This window comes from Silene latifolia, chromosome 9 (genome assembly GCF_048544455.1).
Source record: "Silene latifolia isolate original U9 population chromosome 9, ASM4854445v1, whole genome shotgun sequence".
Lineage (NCBI taxonomy): Eukaryota > Viridiplantae > Streptophyta > Magnoliopsida > Caryophyllales > Caryophyllaceae > Silene > Silene latifolia.
In genome coordinates this window covers 88,279,965-88,290,833 of record NC_133534.1, presented here as the reverse complement: position 1 = coordinate 88,290,833, position 10,869 = coordinate 88,279,965, and the positions used below count along the sequence as shown (strand labels likewise).

Genomic DNA, 10,869 nt, shown 5'->3' with positions numbered 1-10,869 from the left:
AGCACGAGCTCGTGGACTATAAGATCCGCGAAGTAGCAAAGGAGAACCAAAAGTACTTGACTGAGGAGGAAGAAGAGGCCGGATTCCGAGTCGTTCGCCCTTTGAAGAAACTGAAGACCGCCTATGCCGAGAAGATGGTGATGGATCAAAATGGTCAGGCTAGACCGTGAGGACGACCATTGGTGATTAGTTCGGAGATAATGTAAGCGTCCAGCTCGTGGTCGAGACAAGAAGTATGATAAGGGTGACAAAGGCAAAGGGAAAATGGAAGAATAGCCTTAGTCATTTATTATAGTATTATTTATTATTATTTGGGTTGTAATAAATGGCGGATTTTTAGAACCTAGCCTAGCATTTATTTTCTTATTTTCAGCATTGTTATTTTATATGTATTTGGCATATTATTACTATTTATGGAATAATGAATAAAAGATTTATTAGTTAAGAAACTGTTATAATTTTTCTTTATTATTCTTGTCGAATTTCAAGTGCAAATGCAAATGTCCTTCTATTTACATTTTAAAATAATGGATTGTATCCGGTGAAGGATTGCCTACATATTCATTAAAAAAATGAAATCAAACCCTGTGCGTAGTTCGAGTAAATGTAAAAGAATAATTGTTCGAAGCAAGAGCTTGTAATGAACTTTAGAAAAAAAGATGAGCATGTGCTTCACTTACTCCTAAAGAAGTGCACTTTTAATTTATTTGATGATATGAAGATGACGACAAAATGTTGAAATGCAAGAGCAAGATGACATAAGCTTTATTTCTGTGGGTCAAGGGCCATTTTTATTTCGTGCCGCAAGAGCAACACATGAGTGTTACACGAGGCGTGTTTTGTCCTATGCTAGGGGTAGTATCGTTTCAGTTGGTCTAGGTTTGTTGGGTTAGCAAATTCATTCCCATCTAGGTCTGTAATCCTAACCGTACCCTCTGAGAGTATGGACTTGACTAAGAATGGTCCGGCCAAGTTAGGTTTAAACTTTCCTCGTGGATGGACAGGTAGGAGAGCTCTGACTGATTTGAGCACCAAATCTCCTTCTTTGATGTTCCTGGGCTTAACCTGTTTATTAAAGGCTCGTTTGATACGTGCCTGATATGTCTGCACATTATGTAATGCGCGCAACCTTTGTTCATCCAAGAGGATGAGTTCCTCATATCTATCCTTATTCCATTCAACTTATGGGATTTGACTTTCTAACAGAATGCGTAGTGACGGGATCTCTAGCTCCACTGGCTGTACAGCTTCCATGTCGTAAGTTAAATAGAAAGGAGTAGCCCAGTGGGCGTTCTAACTGATGTGCGATATCCCCACAATGCAAAGGGTATCTTGCTAGGCCAATCACGATAATTGTCGATCATTTTCTTGAGGATCATGACGACATTTTTGTTAGCTGCCTCTACCGCGCCGTTAGTTTGGGGTCTATATGGCGAGGAATGGTGATGCTTGATCTTATATTTAGCTAGTAATTGCTCAGTCTCGGCCTCAAAATGTGATCCATTGTCACTGATGATTTCATGTGGGCAACCATATCAACAGATGATATTGGTTTGTATGAACTTTGCCACATTTTTAGCTGTAAGGCTAGTGTAAGACGCTGCTTCGACCCATTTGGTAAAATAGTCGATAGCTACCAAAATGAAGCAGTGACCTCCTGTTCCAGCTGGAGTGATTTTCCCAATGATGTCTATTCCCCAAGCGGAAACTGGCCAAGGAGATGTCATGGTGTAAAGCATTGAAGGAGGAACATGTTGCACATTTCCGAAGATTTGGCAATTGTGGCAATGTCTGACGTATTTAATACAATCCGACTCCATTGTCGTCCAGTAATATCCTAGACTCATGATTTTCTTTGCCATCATGGGTCCACTCATATGAGGACCGCATTCTCCATCGTGAACTTCTTCCATTATTTTTTGTGCCTGTGAACGATCAAGGCAATGCAGGACGACACTAAGAGGTGTTCTTTTGCATAATTCTCCTTGCATAAGGAGGTACTGAGAGGCGAGTAGACGTATGGCGCGTTGTCCCCTCTTGTCCATATTTGGTGGGTATGTACCATTAAGTTTGAAATTTAGAATGGCTTGGAACCAAGGTTCCTCTGGGCTTTCTTCTTCATCTGTAAGGAGGTGTACGTAGGCCAGTTTTGACCGTCGTTCGATGCATAAAGGCATTTTAACCATATTGTTTGGCATATTAATCAAAGATCCAAGTTTTCCAAGAGCATCTGCAAATTGATTCTCTTCACGAGGTAGGTGTAGATAAGTGTCTTGATCGAAGAATTGTGCGACTTGATCTATCCTAGCCTGATAGGGTGCTAGACTTTCACTTCGGATTTTCCAAGATCCTGTAACTTGGCTAATGATCACGGACGAGTCTCCGTGAACTAGAAGATTTTTAATGCATAAACTCACTGCTGCTTGTAGACCAATGAGGCAAGCTTCATACTCTGCTGGATTATTTGTCACCTCAAAGTCGGGTTTGACAGAAAGTGGTGTATGCTCGCCTTCAGGAGAAATGAGCAACACTCCTATCCCGAATCCTCTCAAATTCGATGCCCCATCAAAATAAAGATCCCAAGAGTCTATACTGGTCTGTAAGATGTCCTCGTCTGTAAATGACCACGTGTTTATCTCTTGGGTATCGTTGATAGGATTATCTGCGAAGAATTCAGCAACGGCGCGCCCTTTTATGACTTTCAAAGGTACGTACTTGAGATCAAATTCTGAGAGCATTAAGGTCCATCTTGCCAAACGTCCATTGAGGACAGGTTTCTCGAAGAGGTATTTGACGGGATCCATTTTAGAGTACACCTTGACAGAATAACTAAGCATGTAGTGGCGTAGCTTCTTTGTTGCCCACACAAGAGCAAGGCATGTCTTTTCAAGAGGTGTATACTTACACTCATACTCCAAGAACTTCTTACTAAGGTAGTAGATAGCTCTTTCTTCTTTTCCGACGGTCTGTGCGAGCATAGCTCCCATGGCCTATGTGCTTGATCAATTGACCACGTAAGCTCAGATCATTTTGAGTCCCAGTCACGTTGCATAGACTGACCAACTTGACCACTTCCACCTTTAATCAACCTAACCAATCTACTAAATCCTCTAACAAGGGCACTTTCCACGCATATTCGAGTCGAGCAATCACTAAAACGATAACTTTAGTCAATCTCGTTTCGTCGAACATGTAAGTCCGAGGGTATAAATCCCATTTTATTATTGTTCTTTTATTTTGTATCAATTAATGTAAATCTATATCAAGAGCACGTTCGAAAAACGATTTAGAATCAAGCTTTTTTAAAACCGTTTTTACGAAACAGCAGAGGTCAGACGTCGAGAAGAAATGTAGCAGCAGCTGCTGCGCCTTCAGGAAGGATCGCAGCCTTGCTGCGCCTCTTCTAGAGGCTGCTTACTGCTCCTGCTCTTTTTCTCCTTCCTCGACTTCCTGCATATTTCCTCCTTTTCTTATTCTTTCATTTCTCTTCGTTCTCTTTGTTATTTCAGTATATAAATCATGTTTTAACAACTCCCTTTTAATTACTATGCTTAATTCGTCCTTAATCCCGAGTAATTCAATACTTGCGGGTTTTCGCCGTTTTAATTCAAATCAATTCTTCGGGGTTTCGACTTGTTCATGTTGAGGTTCTGGAATCCTAACTTGATACATAAGTTTTATTCCGGATCTTATTCGTCCAATATCGTCTTAGTCTAACCTCAAATTTCCGCCTTTTCGTATTTCCGACACGAGTTCATCGTATAATCATAATCATGTAAACTGCTGTAATTTCTCATTTTAATTCGTTTTATGACTTGTTCAGATACATATAATCGGTTAAAACACATCAATTCGAGTTTAATATCCATAATCCATCATAAATCTACCAACCAACAATAACGGTGTTGCAATTCTAACTTCACAGCCAAAACCCAGCTCGAGAACACACGCATGAAGTGTTGCGCCTCTTCCAGAGGACGCAGCAGATGCTGCGCATACTCTGGTTTGGTTTCTGCCTCTGAACTCTTTCTCGCTTTGACGTAGCTCCTAATTACGGTTTAAATCAACTATTATTCGTATTATCACCTCTAATCTGACTTATTTTCATATTTTAATTTTAATTTTATTTTTCTTTTATTTTATTCTTCGAAATCCCGTCTTCGAGCGTGCTTTTGACGTAGATCAAATAAAGTTTGTAACTTTTGTAATTTTAATTATTGTAATTCGTTTATCGTAATTATTATTTTGTATGATTTAATTGTATAACATTCATCTGTATCGAATCTAACAATTACTTCGACCAAATTGTTTGCGAAAACATGTGTTAACCGACATAGTCTAATTTTACATAATAGGATTAATCCATGTTTGTTACATTGCATACATTACATCAACGACATATCAAATATGAACAATTTCCCTATTCAATAGTAGAGGCCGCTATCGAGGCGGGCGGGATTAGGTGTTCGAATTAAAGAACTTCCTAATACGTACCCTCATCCCTTACTCCAATTATCTCTGCACACCCATATCCATTGGCATCTCGAGAGTTATTCTAGACATAGAATGCTAAGAGTAACAAGTTCTTAGTGTTCATGTCATTACTTTGTGTCTTGACATGGCACGAGGTATTCGAACGGTTTCCAATTTTTCCACAATAAATTGGTGGCGACTCCACAAATGCAGGCTTATTCAACCTTTCACCGGTTTCAATGCCTTACAAATCGGTAACGGCCCATGACGTGCTTTGGCAAACCAAGGTTCTGTGGGAGAAGTGCCGCCGCCTCAAAACCAGACAACGCGCGGGTGGCCCATGTCCACAGCTCTACATTCCTTAGCCTCTCCAAGAGCCACACTTGGAGGATCCTTGGGGATCCGAACGAGGGAGCTTTTCAACAAGAGCCCTTCTTATCCAAAGCTTGGATGATCTCGCCAAGCACCAACCATGATGGATCCCTACCATGCTCCATTTGATCAATTACATGAACAAGGGTCATACTACCATAACACTTTGACCCCTCCTTCTTCAAGTCATCGACAAAGAGGTATGCATGCACTAGGCAAAAGGCAAGAGCCCTTCTCCTAGCCACCTCCGAAACATTAACATCCAACCGGTTTGAGAAAATGTTGATAAGAGCCAACATATCCACACCATGGGCAGAAAGGAGAAATTTCACTTGACTTGTCGACATACAAGCCCAACATTAAACGAAACTTCTCTTTGTAACACAACCGAGTCAGAGGAAGCACCGGAGTACAACCCGGCCACCCACCAATGACGCCTACTTCTTCGGCAAGAGGACAAATTTCACCTTTCGGGAAAACGAAAACATAATGTTTCGAAATCCAAAACCGAGAGCAAGCTTCAAGAAACGAGGATTGCACCTTAACTTGACGAAGCACCAAAAATTGACCAACTCCCATTACAACGAGTTGATATTTCTCGGGAGACGACAAATCCCGACACCAATTGATGCGTGTCCTAAATATGATGTTTTACACCCTATTTCACACGCATTTCAGAGCTCAATTATGTAGTTTATGCTACTATTTTCCCTATTTCCGTCTACTTTCGTGTTTTTGTATAATATTGCAGAAATGTGAAGAATCCAGCGGAAATCGAGACGAATCCATCCCTAAGTACTTAGCATTGCATTTGACATGAAGTAGTGACTCGGGAAGCGAACTTGGTGCACATTTCAAGGCCTGAAAGACATATTTGCGAGAGTTTTAGAAGCGGATTACCAGCTACAGTGGTCTATAGACTAACCTACATGGTCTATAGACTGTCAGAATGCTTCTCGACATTGCAGGCTGATTCAGATGGCTATATCTCGCATTCTAGAGTAGATAATCGAGTGATTCTAATTGGAGGTGAAAGCTTATCCTCTTAGCTTTCCAACTCCGTGTAGAACGCCTGATTTGACCAAAAACCGAAGAAATGGCAGCTGTTTTAAGATCGGTGCGCGCTGCAGGAATCGTCAGAATGCAATTCTGTACAACGCATGTGGTCGATCGACTGGCCTCAGTGGTCGATCGACCACTCCACGAGCTGATGCGCAATTTAAAAGACGAGAGACTGAAGCTGTAACACCCGCCCTTTTCGTATAATTTTCATAAAGAAAAATAATACTTTTACATTACTTTAACTAGTTAATTTCATTATATTAATAAAAGTAATTTAATTAAAGCTATAGGTTTTAAAGCTTACGTTATACAAATTATACGTTTTCGTCGGATAGAAATAATAATAATAATAATAATAATAATAATAATAATAATAATAATAATAATAATAATAATAATAATAATAATAATAATAATAATAATAATAATAACTATATTGATAATAAAATTCCGTCTTAAATTATAGTAGGTTTAAGACGAACTTCCGTCTAGCAAAGAACCGTCACATGCTCACATGTGAGGCTAAACTTATCCACTCTCGACCTATCCCGGGTCGACAACACGCCCCTCAATTTTGGCACCCAACTAATATAATAATGATAAATTTACTCTCTCACACTCTCCTCACCCAATCACAGCCCGCCAACACACCCCATTCTTTTAAAAAAAAAGCTACTGTGTAATTGCATAGAACCCCTACCACACAAACATTTCCGCAGCTGGAAACAAAAAACCAGAGCAAGCTCACAAAAAGAACCCATTAATGGCGGTCCTAGAATCCTAGATTTCTCGCCCAATTTTCGACCAAACTCAATAATTCTTGCACCATTCTTCTCCTTATCTCTTCCTTCATCTTTTAAGGTAAGAAAGGTATAGCCTTGTGGAGTTCCCGTCTCGACCCATCTCATAAATGTGACGTTTTTAAACTAACTCGGCTCTTATTACAGTTTTTAGGTGAAGAGTTCGAGGACCCCGAAGGAAACTCGTTCATAATAGACCATTCCCTTGAAGATTGAAGAAAGTTAAGGTAACGGTGATAGGTTACTCGACAAACGTCGGGAAACTCGCCTTTTCTACTCGACTTTTCTGTGTTTATAGTAAAAGTTTAAACCTTTGAATGATTTCTCGGGTATAGAAGTGTTCTTTGAAGTACATGTGGTAAACTTTCATGGTGGTCGTGTTTCACTGCTTGTTCCTTCTCTTTTACCCGGTTTCGAGTTCAGAAATAGTGTATGGCTTGCTTCTTGCTGAGTAAGTTGTATGTTTATATCTGCTGGATTTTCTGAGTTCTCTTATGCTGAAGATGATGGCTTTATTTATGCCCCTTGTGTGTCTATACCGCCCTAACTTACTTGCTTGTTACGTCTCGAGTCCGTTCTAAAATAAGCTGCTGGAACTCGGTTTTTGTGCTGTACATTTGACGTTTTGCTGCTGTTTTTGGGGAGGGATAAATCAGTCACTCGAAATGGTTTTGGTGCGCATTCTATTCATGTTAGGATCGTCACATGCACACTTGTTTTCCCCGTTTTAATCTCGTCTTAAAACGGAGTTGAAATGAGAGCGTTAAACCACGGCTTTAAATTGTTCCATGCTAGTTTTCGAACTCTGTTTTGAGACGAATTAATCGGTCCCTCGAATCGTTTTTCCTGTTTGTGTCCTCATGCTAATGCCGTCACATGTATATTCGATTTTTACCGCTTTGGAAAACTCGAGTTTGGACTGTCAAGTAGGGGTCTGAGTACAGGAGCCGTGCATTCTTGCTTCCCTGTATGATTTCATTGAACGAAATTCTTTGCTCACCCACTTTCTTTCCTGTATGCCGTGAATGCTGATGCCATTCCTTTTTTTTATTTTTATTTTTATTTTATTTTATTTTATTCTTTTCTATTTTGTGGATATTGATGTTGGGCTCACCAACATTCAACTCTTGGACTCAAATTATGATCACTTTTGGGCTCACTTCTCTATTTTACATGGACTCAATTTCTTGATGTTTGTGGGCTCACCATTCCTAAATTTTTGGGCTCAATTTGTCACTTGTATTGGATTGTTTGCATTTCGTAAATTTCCACATGACGTAAATTATCCATTACCACCTATTATATTTTATTTATTTTATTTAACCGACATGTATAAATATAAAATGAAATGTTTATTTTATATGTTCAAGTATGAAAAGACGATTATAAATAATTACCTGTATGAGTCGCATTCTTGTAGAAATGCCATAGTACCATCATATATGCTTGACATGCTTTTATGCCTGCTTGTGCCGTTCTGCCAAGTATGGATTTAGCTCATTTATTCCGCCTCTTTCGGACTGTTCTGCCGATTGTGGGTTCTCGACTTCCGTTCTGTCGATCGAGTCTTGGATGCGGACTGTTCTGCCGCATGTTGAATCGGGGACCGTTCTGCCCCGAGAGTCTGGCCAGATTTAGACTAGGACTGAGTCTTTGTGATTATCATTGTCGTCCTACCAGGGGAAATTATATTTGATGAGTGTAGTAAAGGATTTGCATTTTGGATGGGTATATTGGTCATGTCTCCTTGAATTACGTGCTCATGGTTAAGTGGCCTTTATCTTGCCTTCTTACATTTTCCTCCATTATTTAACTTTGTTTATGCTTTTCTTACTTGCCTACCTTATTCCTTTTCCTTATTTATGAATCTTTGAACATGTATGCTCATATGCATAGTTACAATTCAACTCATTCTCATCTTACTTAATCTGGTCATTTGTTTATGCGTTTTGTCATGTTCATCTTGATGTTTTGTGGCTGGGAGAACCTTGAGTTACTCCCCACTGACTGTGGCTTTCATGTTTACATGAATGACAGGTTGGTGAAGATGCTTATATGGGGTTTGACGTGTGAGCTAGCGAGTACCCCGGACTTTTAGATTTCTTATTTACCGCTTAGACTCACCTATTTCTTTATGTCATTCGAGGGATATATTTTCCCCACTTTTGACCGTTTTATTTGTATGGACCCTTGTTTTTATTTCCGCTTTTCCTTCTGTCGAATGTTCGTGACTCCCGCATGCTAAACTCTATCTATTAAATAAAAGTTTTAAAAACTTCACATTTTTCGCATATATTTAGTAGTTTACTTTCCGCTTTATCGCGGGGTGTCACAGTTGGTATCAGAGCCTTTGTAGCTCCTGACGCACACACGTGTACCCCAAACTTAAATTTTGAAGTTGACCTTGAAATAATGAAGGAGAGATGGGTAGAACTAAGGACCTAAGTTGGTAGTCTTCTTGTGTATGCTATTTGTTAAGTACTAACTCGTTTGATTCTCTTTGGTGCTTTAAGAAGATGGTGCGACCAAACGTTGTGGATAATACTATCTTGCAAGCTCTTACCCAAATTCTTCAAAATCAGCAAAATGTCAATGTTCAAGGCCGTCCTGCTCAACAAGCGGTAGATCATCAAGGAAGTTTTGCTTGGATTGCAAGTCAACTAGCAAGAAACAAGGCTAAGACCTATGGTGGTGAAGTGGATCCTATTGAGCTTTCCGAGTGGTTTCGTGACATGGAAAAGAATTTCTCTCTTTATGATGTCCAAGATCAAGACAAAGTGAAGCTTGCCTCTCATTTCCTTGTGAAGGAGGCCGATAGGTGGCGGACTATTACCGGGCCTTCCGTCACTCAAGACCCCACCTTTGATTGGAACCGTTTCAAGACTCTTGTGGAAACTCGTTTCTACCCTAAGGAACTCAAGCAACAAAAATTGAAGGAGTTCATTGATTTCAAGCAAGGAGGCCTATCCGTTCAAGCTTTCACCGACAAGTTCAATGATCTTGCTCACTATGCCCCTAAGTTTGTGAAAGATGAAGATGAGCGTGTCTACTTCTACCAAAGTAAGTTGAATCCTAAGTTGGAAAGTATGGTGAGAAGAGACTCCACAACCTTTGTGGCGGTCTATGATGATGCTCTTTGGGCCGAAAATTCCTTGAAGGCTATTGATAATAATGCCAAGTCTCGTTCCCACTCTACTTCTTACCGTCCTAACTTTCATGGCAAGAGACCCTTTGTGCCTTATCCTTCACCAAACAATCCTAACAAGAGGTTTGTACCAAGAGCACAAGAACCAAGAGTGCAAGAACCAAGGAGGCAAGAGCCTAGTGGACAAGTTTCCCAATCAAGCAACAACAACCTCAACTTGGAGAAAGCTCGCAAGTGCTTCAATTGTAAGCAAGCCTTACACCCCGGAGTTGGATGCTATAATCGACCTTTGACTTGCTATCATTGTAAGAAGCCCGGTCACCGCTACAATGATTGCCCCGATAGGAAGACTTCTACTACTTCTTCATCCACCCAAGCTCCTAAAGCCAAGCCAAGAGGAACCATCTTTGTCATGAGTCGTGCCGAAGCCGCCGCTCATCCCGACATCATTACGGGTATGTTCTCAATTCTCGATCAACCATGCCTTATTCTTTTTGATACCGGCGCATCTTTATCTTTTATTTCTTCCAAGTTTTCGGAAAAGTTAGATCTTGAGCCCATACCTAGTGAGGATACCCCTATATCCTTACCTTCCGGAGAAATCATTTCATGCTCCTATTCCTTTCCCGATGTCCCTATCATAATTTCGGGAAATCTTTTCCCCGCTAACCTACTTCGTTTTCCCCTTGAGGAATTCGATGTGATTTTGGGTATGAATTGGTTGTCCAAGTATGATGCAAGATTCGAGTGTAGAGATCAAAAGATTCGCCTCAAAAGTCCGCTAGGAACCCGTGTTTCCTATAAAGGGATTCGTTCTCAAGAAGGTGTGAAGTTGATTTCCGCGTTGAAGTTGATGAGTATGGAGAGGAAAGGTCACCAAGTCTTTTTATGTGTGGTGACTTCTACTTCTCCTTCTTTTCCGAAGCTTGAAGAAGTGCCCGTGGTGTGTGAGTTCGCCGATGTTTTTCCCGAGGAGTGGCCCGGGATACCTCCCGAGCATGATGTTGAATTTTCTAT

The 10,869-nt window shown here is 40.4% G+C and overlaps 1 long non-coding RNA gene across 1 annotated transcript; it reads left to right on the top strand.

Moving 5' to 3' along the window:
- The first annotated feature begins 6,854 nt into the window (after nucleotides 1-6,854).
- LOC141598207 (uncharacterized) lies at nucleotides 6,855-8,929 on the top strand. Its single transcript, XR_012523325.1, has 2 exons — nucleotides 6,855-6,934; nucleotides 8,745-8,929. It is a non-coding gene; the product is annotated as an uncharacterized LOC141598207 (long non-coding RNA).
- Nucleotides 8,930-10,869: the final 1,940 nt, after the last annotated feature.